This window comes from Triturus cristatus, chromosome 2_2, assembly GCF_964204655.1.
Source record: "Triturus cristatus chromosome 2_2, aTriCri1.1, whole genome shotgun sequence".
Classification (NCBI taxonomy): Eukaryota; Metazoa; Chordata; class Amphibia; order Caudata; family Salamandridae; genus Triturus; species Triturus cristatus.
Window position 1 is genome coordinate 1,039,537,390 of NC_140582.1, and position 19,372 is coordinate 1,039,556,761.

Here is a 19,372-nt window from a genome sequence, read left to right on the forward strand (position 1 = left end):
GGTACAATCAAAGAGGCGCATTGCTGTAGCATGGCTTCGGCCTAGCCCCCGCTTGTTGAGGCATGGTTGAGAGACGGGCAAACGGGCGACTGCCGAAGCAGTGCGACTGAGACACGTCCGGAAGGATGAAAAACTTCAGGACGATCTTAAGGCATGGTCCTATATGTTGTCTGACTTGCGAGAACCACAGACCCAAAGGGTGTCTGGTACTGCTGGTTAGGTGGAGACCTTGGTGCCCCCCGAAGGGTGATCGTTTGATGGCAGATGACAGGGAACAAATGAGGACACATTGGGATATCTTAGGCACATCTATCTATACATGTCATTCTTCTCGTTGACACGATGACCTGATGGTAGTAAGGTGGGTGGGGGGGAGATAATTTGCTAAATGTTGGCATGGAGCTTCCTAAATAGTATGGAGGGGTGCTCTACTTTTTGTGCATTGTAATTGCAATGAATCCTATTTATTAACCTTACTGTTCCTAGTTGAGAACGGGGACATTTATTTGCCTGTGATTAATATGATTCTGCCTGCCCTCTTTGTCTCCTTCTTTGATATCATGAGTATTACTGATGCTGTCAAATTGACGCAAATTATCCCCACCTACGACGACCTTGAAGATGACTTATTAGTAGCTCGGGAGAGGGAACTGAGTGCAAATTCAAATAAATTAATTAATATACTTATTGAAAACTCACAAAGAAAGGTCAACAAACTATTGCAGGATATTCACACGCTAGAGACAGAGATTCAAAATCTTAATCTACCAGAGGCAACAGAAAAGAAATATGCTATTCTTTTTTTTTTTTTTTTTTTTTAAGAAACCTTTATTATACAAAAAAATACATACAAGGGCCTACAACCACCGAGGCCGGCCGCTACAGAGCCCGAGGGCCCGCAATGCAACGCCACACAGTCAAATGAACCAGAGGCGAAGCTCCCGGCAGTCCGTGAACACATGCGACAGGCCGTGGCCATAGGCCGAGAGCAATCGGAAAAAACAGTTTCATTTTTTATTAAATACAAAACACACTCAAGGCAATGAGAGTCCGAAATAGCAGCGTGCGCTTCCCAGGACGGGGGACAACGTACAGTGTCTGAAGCAGTTCTTGACAGGAAGTGGTAGCGGGGGGCAACGGGAAGACAAAGCATGGAACACACCTCACACAATCCCGCAGAATGCGTGGGTAGGGGGACAAAGCAATATCGACCTCTAACGGCAGAGGCGGGGTGCAGATATGTCCACGATATAAATTCCATGGACCCCATACCTTAGACCATTTCCCAGGCTTGCCTCTCGCCACATACACCGTCTTTTCCCTAAACATACACCAGTCCATATTCTCCTTCCATACCGCAATCGTGGGCGGCCTCGGGGAGCCCCACAGCTGTGCAATGTTACGCTTAGCCACCATGTACCCCAAAGTCACCCACTGCGTCTGTGCCACATTATAGTCATTCGGTTCCCAGACATTCAACAAACACCTCCTAGCCTCTGGCAACAGAGCCACGTGCGTGACCTCCTCCATTACGGCGTGGATACCGTTCCAAAATCGTACAACCTCCAAACATTCCCATAGGATATGAAGAAAGGTACCCGACAGGCCACATCCACGCTTACACATTCCATCCCTCGAGTACCCCATACGTAGCAAACCGGGCCCCGTGACATACACTCTGTGGAGGATCTTGAGCTGTACGAATCGTAAGCGGGCCGGGATCGCCACCTCTTTCGGGGAGGCCACCGCCGTTACCCAGTCCTCATCGTCCAGTTCCAAGCCGTCGCCCGTCCATGCCTCCCGCAGACGGAACAGCAAGTCCGCGCGATCATAAATACGTTTTTTGTAGATCAGAGAAATAGTGCTGTCGGGCACATAGCCATCCAACACTCTATCCTCCAGCGGGGAATTTTCGGGGATAGCAGCAACGTCCGGAAAGACCGAACACAGCGCATGGTAGACTTGTGCATACCGGAAGTACTCTCTATCATTTAATTTGTATTCAGTTTTAAGCATTTCAAACGTTTTAAAGGACCCCTTCGCCCAAAGGTCACCCACCTTACATATACCAATCATATCCCATTTCTCAAAGCCTTTCGTTTTCCACAAAAAACCCAGCCGCTCGGAGGCATACAACGGCGTCGCCCGAGTCAAGCGACCCCTCCACCCCATCGCAGCACTCGCCGCATGCCACACACGTACCGCAACCTGCGTGGGTCCTGTCAACCGTGCATCCGGGGTCACCGAATACAGCGCCCTATTATAATCCCCACCCGGGAGTAGTAATTTATCCATCTCGAAGGCCGGATTCAAGGCAGGACCGTATATCCCGTGGTTCACCGCCGCCAATTGTATCTTTTAATATCGGGGAGGGCGACCCCCCCATCGTACCAGGGGAGCGTCAACTTGGCGAGAGCGATCCGCGGCCGCCCGTCCCAAAACAGTTGGCGCTGAAGACCCTCCACCTCACGGAAATAACGGGCTGGCACGACATCTAGAGTATTTTGCAAAGCGTACAAGAAGCGAGGTAGCGACATCATTTTAAACAATGCCGCCCGTCCGAGCGGCGAGAGCGGAAGTCGTCGCCACCTCGCGACGTCGGCCTTCAATCGCTGGAGGGGAGGGAGAAGGTTCCGCTCATAGCGGACCGCGGGATCCAGAGAGATAAAGATTCCCAAATATTTGAACCCCAGTGTAGCAATCTGGATAGGGCAATCCCGCGGCAGAAGGGGGGCCTCGCCCGAGAGGATGTAAACACATGACTTGGCCCAGTTGATGACCAGGCCAGAGTTGCGACCAAAGGACTTCAATACGTCCACCAATACAATTAACGACTGTCGGGGAGAGGTAAGATACAGAAGGATGTCATCCGCGTAGAGGGAGACACGGTCCTCAAACTCCGGCGTCCATCTAATGCCCCGCAGCGACGGCTCCCAACGCAACCAGGTGGCGAGAGGCTCCAAAGAAAGTGCAAAGAGAAGGGGTGATAACGGACAACCCTGCCGCGTACCTCTCCCCAGTGCGAGGGGAGCCGACACCCTACCATTCACCACAACCTGAGCCAGTGGGTCAGCATATAGTAATTTTACCCAACCAATAAACTCAGGGCCGAACCCGAATTTCGCCAACACGGCCCAAATATACGGCCACTCCAAAGTGTCGAACGCCATAGTAGCATCTAAAGATGCCAAGATGGCCGGCTCACGTATGAACTCCGCTCTAGCAAGCACGCCGTGCAACCGCCTCAAGTTCAGGGCGGTATTCCGATGGGGTATAAAACCGGACTGATCCTGATGAATCAAGCCGCCCACGACCCGGACCAGCCGATTAGCCAATACCTTAGCCAGAATTTTGGGTTCTGCATTCAACAGCGAAATGGGCCTATAGGAGGCGCAGCGATCTCGCGGCTTCCCCTCTTTGTGTATCACAACTATGGTGGCGAGACGTTGGTCAGGGGGGAGGAAGCCCGCCGCACGTGCCGCGAAAAACATGTCCCGAAGATACGGCGCTATCTTATCGGGATGCAACTTATATAGTTCAATGGGAAGACCATTAGGACCCACAGCCTTACCAGACGCGATCGAGCGAGTGGCCAAAGCGATCTCATCTGACGACAACTTCGCCTCCATCAATATTGCATCAGCCTCCGATAGGGTTGGCAATGCAATGTCTCTAAGCAACAGATGAGAATCCTCCTCCGAACGCACAGAAACCGGAGAGTATACCCCGCGGAAATAATCCGCGAAGCAGTCAACAATCTCCACAGGGTCAGTCACACGCACTCCATCCATTTTCTCCACAACGGGCACCACCCTGCTCGCTCTCTCCTTCTTATCCAACCAAGCAATCAACTTTCCGGCCTTATCCCCCACATCATACAGTCGTCCTTGCTGCTCTCTACTCATCTCTTTAGCGGCATCCGTGACTAGCGCTCTATAATCTGATTGTTTGAGGCTGAGAACGTGCAATTTCTCATCAGTAACACCCCGCTCCAAGTCCTCCTCCATTTCATCTATTTCAGTTTCCAGGCGAACCACCTCTGCTCTCCCGCACCTCTTAGCATGGGAGATAAGTGACAAGGCCTGACCACCACTTTATAACCCTCCCATAGGGAGACAGCCGACGACACCGACCCCACATTATCATTGAAGTAGTGATCGGTGGATTTAACCAGTTCCGCGCGGATCTTAGGGTTACGTAAATACCAGGGGTTAATGGGCGCTACTCTCCCCTCTGCCCCAGGGACAACCTTCAGTTGCAACCATATAGGGGAATGGTCAGAAATACCTCGGGCCAAATGACGCACCTCCCCAAGCATCCCAGCTTGGATCGCCGGCATAAGCATGTAATCAAGTCTCGAGAGACTCCCATGGGCCCCCGAGTGAAAGGTGTATTGCGCCTGTCCCGGGTGCATCAATCGCCAACAATCTACAAGTCCCAAAGTGTCCAGAAAGCCACCCAACCAGGCCTGAGCCCTAGGGAGATCCCTGGGGGGGCGACGGTCCTCCAACCCAGATACAACAGCGTTAAAGTCACCCCCCAACACCAGAACCCCCCCAGGGAGTCCCAGGACCAGACGCCCAAAATCAGTAAATGTAGCCGTCTGTAACCCCGGAGGCACATAAACAGCAACGAGCGAAACAGTCCTACCCTCCTATCTCCCCACCAGTGCCACATAGCGCCCCCTATCATCGTGAAGCACCTCGTCCACCTCCAATGGGAGAGAGGCCCTAACCAAAATGCCTACTCCCTGTGAGCCAGAAGTGAAACCAGAGTGAGCGGCAAGGCGATAGCCCCTCCTATTTAGGGCATGGAAGGAGTTCCCAATCAAATGTGTCTCCTGCAGGAAAACAATGTCGGGCGAAATCCGTTTCAAAAACTGCAACACCACCCCGCGCTTGATCCTGTCCCCCAATCCATTCACATTCCACGAAAGGATTCTCAATCCCCTACCCCCCCACCCAACTCCCGTGCATGATACCCACATCCCGGAAAGCACAACCCGGACAAGTCAGCAGAGAACTTCACATTGCCTTGCGAAACAAACAAACAGTCCCCAACACCCCCCCTCCCCCACAATCCCCCAACCACAACTCCCCCCGCCCTGCACCCCTGCTTGAGCCCAAACAGCCCCCCCAACTCGCAGTGTGCCTGTCGCCCTAACATATACCACAAAAAGAACCCCAGAAGGAGGAAAGGGCCCCAATAAGCTCCCCACAACCTCCAAGCATTTGAAGGGCATAGTGTCACAAACTAGAGTCTAGTTAAGCCAAGGTACAAGACGTCACCAGTATAGTCCATCTCCAGGAACCAAGTTCTAGTCCTGCTGCACCAAACCCTCTCCGCTCTCCGCCATCCGACCATCCCGATCCTGTCCCCGAGGCAGGGCATCCAACCAGTCTCCAACCGCCTCCGGCCGGTCGAAGAAGTGTGAGCGACCCCGGAACTCAACCCGCAGCCTAGCCGGGAATAACATCGCATATTTCAGCTCCTTGTCCCTCAAGCGCCGTTTGACGCCCAAAAATCCCAGCCGTTGTTTTTGGACCGTTTGCGTGAAGTCCGGGTAAAAACTGACATTGGAGTTCTCAAACTTCAGCGGCCCGGCCACCCTCGACGCCTGAAGGATAGCATCCCTATCCCGAAAGTTAAAGAGTCGGACGATTATAGGCTGCGGGGAGCACCCACTTTGGGCGCACCACCCGGAATCCTGTGGGCCCGCTCCACCGCGAAGAACTTGCTCAGTCCCTTGGGCGCGAGACGATTGATCACCAGATCCTCCACAAAAAAGTCGGCAGCAGAGTCCTCCGATCTTTCCGGCACTCCGATGATACGAACATTGTTCCGTCTAGCCCTGCTTTCGAAGTCCTCAAGTTGACGGTCCGTCAGGTCACTGGCTAGCCGCAACCTACGAACCTCCGTCTGCAGGGCAGCCACGTCCACAGTTAAGCTCGACGAAGCTTGAGCCAAAGAGTCGACCCGCTCGTTAGTTTTGGACAGGTCTTCTCTGACCAAATTCACATCGATCAGGACCGCGTCCAATTTATGAGCCAGGGTATCAAACTGCTGACCCACAGCAGCCTTCATCTCCTCAATGGCGCCCATAACGTCCAGCAAAGTCAATTCTGACGAAGGGCCCGAGACCTCTTTGGACCTCTCAGGCGATTTATGCGAGCCACTAGGGGATCCCTTTGTCTGCGCATAACGATCCATGTTGTTGACCTGAGTATAGGCACCCCTCCGGGTTGACTTGGGTTTCGACTTGTCTCCGTCTAGTCTCGCCGCCATCGTCCGGAGGCCACCAAAGTTGGCACCCGCCAGCACCAGGAACAAGGACCAGGGAGCTACTTCAATTAAACACAGCCGTCACAGACAGGAAGCCCGAGTATAGTCCGAGAGTCAGGCCAGACACTCCGCCATCCGTGCCCCTCTGAAACACCAAAGTCCCTCAGCCAATATCAGAGAACAAGCTTGAAAACGAAAGTGAAAGTGCGGGGTACGTGGCAGGTCGAGCCCAGCATGCCGCTGTTGTTCACTTCGTACCCGGGCACCTCACCAACTCGAGATCGGGACCAAGGCAAGAGCAGGCCGCAAACTTCGGAGCGCAACCATTCCGGTTCCCGGCGTCCGATCTGAATTTGGAAAACGGGTGGCACCTCAGCGCAAGTTCATCAGCAAAAGCCCGTCAAATAAATCAGGATTAAGTCAGGATAGACGTGGGAGGTTGCGGAGGCCCTCGAGAGCCGTAAGCCTACGCGGCCATCTTGGTTGCGCGCTAGGCTCCTCCAAAATATGCTATTCTTGAGGGCGTAATTTTGAGAAACTAGAATGAGGTAAATCAAAGAAAAGCTAAGACACTGAAAAGGGACGAACAGGACTACAACAATGGCAGGGTATTCACCTTTGGCCAAAAATATGACCATCTTATTCCTAAACCACAAACAGAGACTAAAGAGCCAGCTACATCGATTAGCTCCAGTTCCACTTCACTGGACGCGCCGGCGACCAGTGAGAGTGAACATGAGGGGACTGGAGGTAGGGACAAACCTTTTTTACAGGAGGTTTTAAGAATAAAGAAGAGGAACCTAGAGCAAAACCGACACACTCCCACCGCAGGCGGACAAGGCGGGGAAAGAGAGAGGGGTTGGCAAAAAGTCAGAATTAGAACCAGATCCTGGAACAAGAAAAAATAGGGGACCCCACGGTCATCAACCTCACCGACAAACCTATTAGCCAAGGAGCAACATCACTATTACAGAAGGGTTTGAGCTTCTGCCCAATGGATAGGGGAGATATTTGCAAGGCCAAGGTTGATGTGTTTAAATTTGTCAGACGCCTTAAACTTAAAAAACACTTTGCACTTTTTCCATGTACCAACAAAAACACAATCACACCGCCAATCAACCTTTCATGCGATGATTTGACAATTCAGGATGTATTGGACACTAAGTTGTTAATGTCGATCTCTGAATGTGAGGGGGACCCACGGACAATGGATAGACTGCTCTACAAGCTGGATGTACAAACAGACCTGGATATTAGCAGTGGACTTAAATCCAAATCGTGATGGACTCCCCCAATGCCGGCTGGCAATAACATTGACATTTTGTATAAGTTAGTTATGTCAGACTTAGACAAGTATGTAGACTCCAGACACTCACACCACAAGTGGACAGACAACCTCAGCTATACAGAACGTGAAGCCCTACACCAACTGATGGCAGATGACAGTATTACAATACGGGAGGCTGACAAAGGGGGCAATGTGGGGCTTATGAACCAAGTTGACAATGATAGAGAGATCATCTCACAACTCAATGACATAGGTTGCTATGAGAAACTATCTTCGAACCCCATCTGGACACTGACTAGTCTCATCAATCAGAAACTTAAAGGCTGGCACGATCTATAATTCCTAGGCTTTAATAAGTACACTTACCTGAAAGTAGAAAACCCTAGACATCCATGCCTGTATACACTACCTAAAGTGCATACAAATCTCCCTTTCCCACCATGCAGACCCATTGTCTCTGGAATTGGTGGACCCACAGAGAAACTATCTGAATATGGGGATTTGTTTCTCCAGCCGTTGGTAGCTAACCTACACTCTTACATCAGAGACACGAAACACATACTCAGCATGCTGGCAGACATTACTTGGGACAATACTATGACACTAGTTACTCTGGATGTCACTGCCCTGTATACGAGCATCCAACATGACCAGGGTCTACTGGCATTAAGACGCACACTACACTCTCGCCCGGCTAGCCTCTGGGAACATACAGACATGTTAATGGACATGACACAAATGATTCTTGAAAACAATGTGTTCCTCTTCAAAGGGGCATAGTATAAACAGATAAGTGGAGTAGCTATGGGCTCTAAATTTTCCCCATCATATGCCAATCTTTTTATGGAGTGGCTGGAGGAGAGCTGGGTTTAGGGCTCTAAAGGCAGTGATTGGAATGACTCCATTCTTTTCTGGGGAAGGTACATTGAGGACTGCCTCCTAATTTGGACAGGCAACACTGAGAGGCTGACTGAATTTGTAACATACCCTAACAGCAATGACGCTAATTTTAGATTTACCTACCAACATAACAAGAGCTCAATTACTTTCTTAGATGTGGAACTCTTTGTCTCCAATAACAAAATTGAAAGCATGCTTTACAGGAAGGCTGCGGCGTGCAATAGTATATTACATGTCACCAGCGCGCACCAGAGACATCAAATTAATGCTATCCCCTATGGGGAATTTGTACGTGCACGACGCAATTGCAGTATTGACTTTGTGAGTTGCCTCAAAAGCATGGGGGACAGATTCAAGCGCAGGGGTTACAGTCAGAGGACAGTAAACAATGCACTGAACAGGATCTAAAAAGTAGAGAGGCAACAGACACTTCAGGATAAAAGCAAGCAAGAGGACCCCAACACTACTCGGCTTGTCAGGTGCTTAGCATGACACTCACAAAAAGCATGAGGAAACATTGGCACTTACTACGTGCTGATAAGACGTTGGAACCTTTAATTTCTTCCAGACCAGAAACGACTTTCAGCAAGGGGAAGAGCCTTAGGAACTTACTTAGCCCTAGTTATCCTACGATAGGCAATCAGGTACATTTGTTCTCGACTCACGGACATGGTTTTTTCAAATGTGGACGGTGTACTGTGTGCAGATGGGCCACTGACAAAAAGAAAGAATTTTCTGTCCCGAATGGCCAGTCTTACAAGTTAAATACTAACAGAAACTGTCAGACCAACAATGTGGTCTATGCAGTTGTATGCAAATGTCAACGTAGCTACATTGGCAGCACAAACAGAACTCTGAAAGACCGCATCATAGAACACATCAGGGCGGTTAAACAGGCTGACACAAGGTACCCCATAGCCATGCACATATTGGAATCTCCAGCACAGGGTAGCCACAAAACCTTCTCCTTTTATTGCTTTGACACTATACCCAGAGACGTAAGAGGTGGCAATAGGGAACTAACGTTGAGGATAAGGAAGGCGACTTGGATCATGCGATTAAGAAGTGTGGAAATGGGCCTAAACACAGACCTTGAATTACAATACTTTTTGGGGGACTAGCGTTCATGGTCCCCACATGAGGCGTAATGTTACCAAGATGAAACAGTATATATTTACTCAATACCACAATCTCCATGTGGTCTTCTGACTTGTTTGTGATGTGATCTCTATCTTACTACTACTGTTGAGTTCGAACTGAAGTTTGGAAGTCTGCTTCCATATGCTTATGTGCAAGCTTACCTAGGACTACATGTCGTAATATGGTTTTGATTACCTCAGCACTATAGGCTGTCAGTTGTGGAGCTCATTTGTTCATTAATCATCTATCATGCTCCTTATACCTGTTCTCCTATCCCCTCAGATTTAGGATTCTACTGTCACAACCTCTCTTCTTTACTCTGGAACCGATATGCTTACTCTGGCACCAATGTACTTACTGTGTATGTTTAACTATCTTAAGGTGACTCACAGGATTGTGTATGTAGATCCTGTGGGCATACTATATGTGTTATTTAGATTTATGATAAATATTATTCTGTACCATTCTACTTAGACGGTTGTAGCACACACTGAACTCGGGAATCCCTTTCCCTTTAATGTTGCCTTAGAACTCCACTACTGGAGACCCCTTTTTTTCTTGGATTCAAATTATATCCGGATGGATTCGTTACCCTAGGGATGGTGCTCCCACATTCCGTTTATTACATTTTTCTCCTTTACATTCCTAAACTTGCTGTGGACACACCAATATATGGGAGCATCATCATTGTTTTCCTTCTACAAACCTTTTTTCTACAGCGATAATCGAAATTATATTTCCAGATCCTTATTGGATGCACACAGCTACAATCGCTTTAATTTGATAAGTTATTGACTCCTTCTCGGGCCATTATTTGCCCATCACTATCTCTGTTATTAAGCCGGATGTGGAGATTAAACACTCCAAGATGGCTGATGGTATTTATTCTCTACTATGCATTAGCCTGTCGAGCATAATGCTGATCAATACCCCACAACCCTTGAGCTCTACATCAACACACCTCGGGGGCTGATGAATTGCCCACTTTTAACCTCTATTGGGGTACTGAAATTTCCGTTCCAAGATGGCGACGTCTTTGGAGCGGGTACAGTCCTACAACTGGTTCCACCCCCAGGCCTATATAAACGTGTGTTCACCTGCGGGCCATTAGGTTTCCAGCGTACATGCTGGAAGAAGTTCTGTTCATCATAGAGGTAAGCGTCCATAACTAACTGAATGTTCTCCTGCAATTGTCAGTACAGTGCCAATTACGCTAGAAACAAGCATCTGCGTTTGGGGGCATCGTTTGAATACTCACCGGGAGGTCTGTCTACTCGCTTGTTCTGACACACTTTCCTTTGATCCTTTTTATTAGGCAACGGTCTCGTATTAATACCGGCAAGGATATGGCTGCCGGTTATTTTCTGTAACACAATCTGCATCGAGTGGGTGCAATGCACCACAGATTTTATTTATACATGTGTGAATATACTTGCACTACCACTAAATCCTCGTTTAAGGTACGTGGGACCACATTACCATATTCTTAACGTATATAGAATATGCACCAGCCATCTTTCCCTTGGGTGTATTCTTATATGTAACAAGGCCGTTTTTTTCTCTATTTATCCATCGTCAGGGACTCCTCATTGGAAACACATCCAGGATACATATACTGTGAATAGGAGGGATTATTTCTGGGCACAAGATATGTGCAGTCTTAACTGTATGTCTAACATTGTACCCTATTGAATCACATTCGGGACGGAAATACAACCGGATTTAAGGTTGGTTTCCTGGTCAGATATGGTCACCTTAGCATGATAAACTTGCTCTTACAGGGCTTGTATATTTAGCATTATTTTTTCTTCTCTTTTACCCGACTCTTTTCCCCAAGGATCTTCACGTTTTGAGTACAGGTATTTTTTTTTTTTACATACCTTTGGGTACTAGGCAACATTAAGGGGGTGTCGTTATGTTAAATTCACTTTAGCAAAGTCACTTTTGATTGTTTAGAGTCATATGTCACAAATGAACTCACAAGGGACAAAAATGCCTTAACTCCGGACCAGTTTATCTTTTCTAAGCGTGTTATCATAATTTTTCTTAAAGTACACTAGTTTGTCACTAAACAACCAAGGTGACACATTAAAGACAGCATGGGTTTCCACTGTCTCGAGTAGGCAACATGAGACGATCCTTCAAAGTTAGTCTGTCACAATGGGAAACTGACATTGGATGCTATTGTTGCATACCCTTCATTCCCAATTCTGTACTATTGTTTGTTTCTTAGCCCTGAATAAATTGCTGTGCACAACCATAAGCACGATGAAACATGTGTTGGAGAAGGCTGTTGTGAATAAACTGAAGCGCATGTTCCAGCAAAGACTCAAGCTTTTGTCACACAGTTATTGATATAATATACTGTTAGCGTGTGCAGGGAACTGTTGTTCTGTTTTACCAGTGGATATTCACACGCTGGGGAGGAGGGTGGCTCTCCCTACCCTTATGCACCACAATTCTCACTCAGCACTATAGTATACTTACCTGGGTATTGCCCAGGAGCGCCATTACCCTATAGAACTACCTACCAAGCAGTTTCACAGGTAAAACGAGTAGTGTTTGTTTAATTGTGCCATTGCAAGGTGTATGGCTGCTGATCAAACATGCTCAGCTACTGGACAAATATATTAATATGCAAGATAAAATGCCATTTTGTGAAGGGGTTCAAAAGCAAATACTAAACATAATGGAGACATAGCAGGTACAAGTAGAAATGGACAAGTACAGGAAATTACACAAAAATATGTGCCAGAAGAGTTTATTTTACAACACTGAGAAGTAAACTAAGCCCACAGAGATGCCTCATTTTGTATGCTAAAGATAGGGAGGCAAGATTTTTCAATAATGGCAGATGTTGGGGCCAGGTACACACTACTTGTAGTGTTACCAAAATACAAGGGCATAAAAGTGCATGCCTCAGACATTAAACTGAGAGGCCATGGTAATGAACTAATTTATGAGGTATGTTATTTTTAATCCCATTTGAAAATTAAGAGGGTGGCAATTCAGTCCAAGGTTTATGAGGACAAGTATGGGTCATGTCTGTTTAAATGTCCACAGCAAAGAGTGCTTATGCTGATGCTGGATTCAAAACACACAGACTAAGTGCTTGTTATAGTGATTTGGTTTCAGAGGTTCAAGATGAGAAACCAGTTGAAAGGTGGGGGACATCTTTTTCGAAGGTTTTCTCGGCATAACTAGGTGTTTTTAAGAGATTTGTTCACAAAATAATCCTTAACAAAGGTACTACCGCCAATGTACACAAAGTAAGACATTTGTCTGTAAGGAACATCTAGATAGGTTTTGTAAATATGATATTATAGAAGAAATAGAATCCTCTGAGGGGCTTTCACCTGTGGGAGTGACACAGAAACTGAATAGGAAAATAAGACTCTGTATAGACCTAAGAGTTATAAATTAGTGTCTCTTCGTGAATCACCACCCCTCCTTTCATTCTGGAAATATTGATAATCAAAGGTGCTACAGTTTTCGCCATGTTGGACCCCACATCTGCCGACCATATAGCAGGTGGCACGCCATGAAGATTCTAGGCCTCTCAGATCTGTTATATAATGCCAGAAGATGCATATTGGTACACAATAATCCCATTTGGGCTAATGTCAACTTTTGCTGTTTTAAAAAAAATTATACATAGATTTTTACAGATGAATCAAAGATGGTTCACATTAAAGATCTCATCATAAAGGGAAAACAAAAAAAGAATCCAATGAAACTCAATACAAGGTTCTGAGTATATCGGAAGAAACTGGATTAACCATCACTAAAGAAAAAGGCAAATTTGAGATATCGTTTGTAGACTACCTAGGTCATTAAATTAGTGGGGATAATTTGGCCACCAACAAAAGTTTGGTGAAGTCCATAAAGGAAGAACCTGAACCTAAAAATAAATATAAGCTGAGTTTCTTTCTTGGGTTGCTGAGTATTATGAAAACTACAGTCCATCATTTGATGAGAAAACAATAAACACGAGGGCATTGATGTAAAAATGGGAAGTTTTTGTGGGATGTGGAGTGCATTGATATATTTTGTATGGTAAGAAAGCTAATGCTGAAGCTCCTGCTTTCAGCCTTTTTGATACTGTATGGACATCCGTTACCTTGACTGCTTGACTGATGTTAGTAATGGGGGCATTGGAGCTGTGTTGCTTCAAGAGTGTTATGGAAAAATGGTGAACCTAACATATGATTCCAGATCACTTAGAGGTGCGAACGATAAATATTCTACACTTGAAAAGGAGACATTAGCATGTAAGTGGGGTTTAGGTGGTTTCATGTGTATGGGTCGGAATTCATTTTTAGGATTGATTGTTGCCAGTTAGATTTGTTTACAACGAGTTATTGTAGGATAACTATTCTGAGAATAGCATGCTGACAGCAAGAATTTCATTTTTGGGTGGAATACGTACGTGATGCAAGACATTTTCGAGCAGATTGTCTCGCTCATATACCGGTGAATGGGGAGGTGAAGTTTGAGCATGTGGTGGTGTCTATATGCGATTTCCAAAGGATTTGTCTTCAAAGAAGAGTGGTTAGCGGCAGTGAACTTGATTTTTAAAAAAACTTTTTTTTTTTAGTACTTAGCAGGTTATTACATTTCCACATTACATCAGCAATCATCGATAAACAAAGGGAGAAAAGGAACCCTCTCCTGACATGGGGAAATGTGATCTGAATGGGGAATAATCCCCGGTACCCCATCCTCCGTCCTGTAGTATGAGTCAGTGAGATCTATTAGTTGGTATCTCTCCGGCCATCATCTATAACCTGTAACTCTACCAACCCCCCTCCCCTCCCAATCTCAACTATCCCCTCCTCCCTCCCCTCCCCCCGGCATGTCGCTGAGTTAAGAAAAGGTTCGCTGCTGGATCCTTGGGCAGGACAGTGATGTTCTGTGGCCCATGCATTCCAAATCGCAAGTGTCAATGTTAGGGACCATTGTTCACCCAGGATTGCCCGCCTTATCTGCGCTCTACCCTCTAGTCAATCAGTGCCTCCCAACCTCAGTTATCTGCTGCAGGCTATCCCCGGTCAGGAGTGCCCTCAATATCGCCAGGTGGGTGTTTTACCAGCTCCACCAGTGCAACCCACGCACGCGCCCTCTCCAGAGATTTGTCGCTCCCAGTTCGGCTGGCCATGAGCAATCTACAGTTCCCCTCCGCTTCTGCCCATTTCACTAACTCCCTAGTCCATCGCGCTAAGTTGGGGCCAGTCCTTGCCTTCCAGTGGCTGGTGATCTCCCGCTGGGCCAAGACCAGCCCCAGGTCTATAAACTTGCTAGTGACTTTGGTCTTGGCAGTATGTGGAAACCAATGCAACAAACAACAGCTCGGTGTCAGTGCTACCCCTCTTTCTGTTGCCGCCGCCAGCCCAGATGTCACCCCCCTCCAGTACTCTCCTAGCAGTGGACAGTCCCAAACCATGTGGAGAAACCCCACCCCCTCCAGGTTACACCGTGGACACGCTGTTGAAACCCCAAAGTATTCATTCACCTTACCCGGGGTAAGGTATGCCCTATGCAGCAGGTAGAAGTGGATTAGCTGGAAGCGGGCGTTCCTGGAGCACTACCAATTCCCTCACGGCTTCTCCCCAATGGGTTCACCCAAATCCTCTTCCCATTTGAGACGCAGGGCCGACAAGGGCTTTCGCAAGCTGTGGGTAATCCTCCTGTAGAGACACGTGACGCCTTAAATGTTCCTGCCGCCATTACTACATATTGGCAGGCCAGCGAGGTCTGAGGTTCCGCCATCCCCTCCCGCCAGTGTTTCCTAATGGCTGCTGTCAGTGCGGCATGAAGCAGGAAGTCCCCGCGTGGTAGGTCATGGCGCTCCACCAGGTTATTAAAAGGTAGGAGGTTGCCATCTTCAAATAGATCCCCTATAGTAGGGATCCCCACCTCCTCCCAGTCCCGTAATCTACCCCAATCACCTCCGTGTGGTAGGGCCTCACATATCGTCAGCGGGATCTCCGGAGCATAGGGGGTGCACGTGCACGCACGCCTGACCAATCAGTTCCAACACTGGCGCACCACCTGTAAGTCAGTCGGGCGCAACCTATTCCTTATGGGCAATCGCAGCAGCACCCGGGTTAGCAGCGCCAAAGTAGGGTCCGGCCCATCAGGCTCCTCCCGGTGCCTAGTTCGGCCTGCCACCCATTTGGTGAACCATTGTAACTGCGCTGCATGGTAATATGCCTCTGGATCGGGCAAGGCAAATCCTCCGTCCGCCCTGGGCCGCTGCATGGTGACCAGGGCCACCCTTCAGCGCCCCGCACCCCACAAGAATCCTGTAAGCAATGTGTTGAGCTGTGCGAACACCTTAGTTGGGATCCAGATCGGGAGCGTCCCAAAAAAATGGAGAAGCCTGGGTAGTGCGACCATTTTCACCAAGGCAACCCTGCCCGCTACCGATAACGGGAGCTTTTCCCAAAACTCAAAACAGATCTTGACCTTACGTACAGCCCGCCCTATGTTGCCCTCCAGCATATCATTAGGGTTGTGATAGATCTGGTTTCCGAGGTAAGGTAAGCAGCTAGTTTCCCATGGGACCCCCTCTGCCGGCTGCGTAACATCCCTGCCTGGATGTGTCGGAAAAAGACAGGACTTGGACCAGTTCACACCAAGCCCCGCGGCCTCCCCCAGAGAATGCAGCAGCCCCTTAGCTCCCTGGAGGGCCTCCACCGAGTCAGCCAGAAACAAAAGTAAATCGTCAGCATACAGCGCTATGTGTTGTAAGTGTCCCTCCACTAACAACCCCTGTTAGTGACGTCCCGATCGGGCCTGGCCAGCCATTGGCTCCATTGCCAGGGCAAAGAGCAGGGGCGACAGCGGGCAACCCTGCCTCGTCCCCCTACCCACGTTGCAAGCAGCAGAGATCAACCCTCTCGTTCAGACCCAGGCAGTGGAGTTGTTATACAAGATCGCTGTCCATTCCACAAAGCGGTCTCCCAGGCCAAACGCCCTCAGGACCGCGAAAAGATATGGCCACTCTAGACTATCGAAAGCCTTCTCGATATCAACCGCGAAAATACAAGCCTCCTCCCTGCAATAGGTGTCTGCCCGCAGGACACGCAGTAACCTCCGTTTGTTCATCGCCGTGTTCCTAGTCGGGATAAATCCCGCTTGGTCCATGTGAACTAACGTCAGCATGTGGGCCATTAGCCGACTAGCCAGGATTCGACTCAGTATCTTATAGTCCAGGTTAAGCATGGCAAGTGGTCTGTATGCAGTCTGGTCTCAGGGTGGCCTACCCGGTTTAAGGAGAGGCACGATGATTGTCTCCCTTGTGGAAGCAGGAAGACAACCCTCCCGCCGCGCTTTGTTATATACTACGACCAGCTTCGGGGCCAGGGTATCTACAAATGCAGAATAAAATTCTACTGGAAGGCCGTCCGTCCCCGACATCTTGTTCCTAGCCATATGCTTGATAGCGCTGCGCACTTCCCCCACCTCAATATCCTTACCAAGCTCCTCCGCCGCCTCAATATCAATCTGGGGGAGTTCCATCCCCTCTAAGAGCCCCGTTCCATTAGCAGCCCCAGGATCAAGCCAGCGGCAGTGAACTTGGATGTGGTTTTTCTGCACATCATGTCGTTCATTGAGTCCGGGTTGCCCAACAATAAGAGGCGAGGGTAAGATATTTTACAGTTTTATAATGTTGGCATGTTTTTGCTATTTCAAGATTGAGTATAAATGGGGGGTGGAGGGAGGTAATGGATACTTCCCAGCGGTTTATATGATTGAAAGCTGGTTATTGTCATGAGAGTATCGAGGTATGAGGAGCAAGAAGAGAATGGTCTAGAGTAAATTGTGTTGGTCCTGTGTGGAAAGTTATTTGGAAGGAAATGTGAGATTATGCTTTGTCTGTGTACGGAGGGATAAGCTGCAAAGGAATGTGCACCAACCCTGGAGAGTCATGTCCAAGCCTGAGAAGATCTGAGAAAGATATTACAGGATCGATTTGCTTGCTTATATGGGAGTCCCAAGTACTTTTTAGTTAAAGTGGTGCAGAAGACGGTATCGAAAGTGGTAATCATATTTCTATTGAAGGATTTTTGAGCATGGAAGTTTTCCTAAAGGTATTGTGACCCATAACATGGTCTAACTGACTTCTAGAGAGATAAAGCCATTCCTGTTCATTCATGGCAATGAACACATTTGTACCTCTGTTTACCATCCGCAAAAAAATGGCATAGTGGAGGGATGGATTAGAGTGTTGAAGGAGGAGATACAATTGGGTACTAGCAATGGCAATGATTGGAGGGGAGAGATCAAGGAGTTGGTGTGGGATTACTACACCACGCCTTGACAAGTCTGTTTGCAAATCATGAGTGGACATATTGTGCTGTCCAACCTCAAATGACCATGAATGCAAGATCTATTGAAGGATATGGGAATTAGAAGGAACCAGTTAGTCATTCTGTGAAGGACTTGAGTGATGTTTAAAGGAAAGTGTAGCAATATCATTAAACAGTGACATTCAATGTGGGCAATTGGGTAAGAGTCAAAATTGGTATGAAAGTTAGATATGACCTGTCAAAGTTCTCAGTACTACTACAAGGGCTAAGAGTTCAACTAGAGTGTGTGCTTGCTGACAGAGACATTGATATGGCAATGCAGCTAGTCTTAACCTCCTACCAAACGTGGCTAGACCAATCCTCTCATCCAATGTGGCCAGGAGCCAAGTGATGCGTATGAGAAATAGTGAGAGTTGTTGCAGCCAGGAACAATACTGTCCACCCTGGTGGCAAGATTATCACATGTAGATTATTTCCTGTTCTGTTACAGTGAGTTTGTGTTGACCAAGCTATCAGTTTAGTTAGTGTTGCTGCAGTTTCTGTATATGATCTTCTCTATTTGTAAGTTCTGTATATTATCTTTGACTTGTTTTAATGTTGGAGAGGGAGGCATGGCATCCTGTGTGGAATGATATGTTTTTATCTAGACATTCCATGTCAACCAGTTGCTGGTACCCTCTCAAAGAGGACGCTTACCTGAGTACTATAAAAATACTTTAGTCTACACTGTGTCCACCATCCTTCACTGCTGATGATCCTATTGTCAGCTGCATCCAGCATGATGCGCAGAAAGGCAAAGTTGGATACCTACATTGCATCCATGTGGAGTGCCTGACCATCTTCTCAAGAGAGAGCGTGCAGAAACCCCCAAGTACACAGCAAGCAAACCAAGCTTAGAGTAGTCACACGTGAAGCGAATATTCGCTTCTGCAAAGAGTTCAGCAAATAGATTGGAAGGCTTTTCTGAACAAAGCATTGCTGCATACTTTTGTAGAATTTGATAAGGTGTATTTTAGGAAGGGCTCAGTTGTATGCGGTGTTGTAGCCCGGGTTGTGTTAATATGCTGAATGTTTTTCCTCAGTGCTAACTTCCGGATCGCCTTGACTTTAAGAGAATCAGGAGGGGGTTTAGAGTTATTACTGCAGTGAGTTGTCTAGCAATAGATCTCTGCCATTTGGTCAAAGTGGGTTTTGGCTTTCGTTAGAGAGAGGCACTAGCTATTGGTAGTTGAGCTGAATATGTTAAGTGATTTGAAAGGAGAAATTAATTTTGGAACACTTCTAGGACTTATGATTTTGAGCAAGCTTATTGTCATGCATTCCTGTGTGTACATTTAGACATTTGTTCAGTTAGTTTCCTTTATACATCTAACAAAAGTCTTTACAAACAAGCATTGAAAATGCAATAGGTCTCGCCTTTGAATAAGTTAAAGCCATTTGCTTTGCT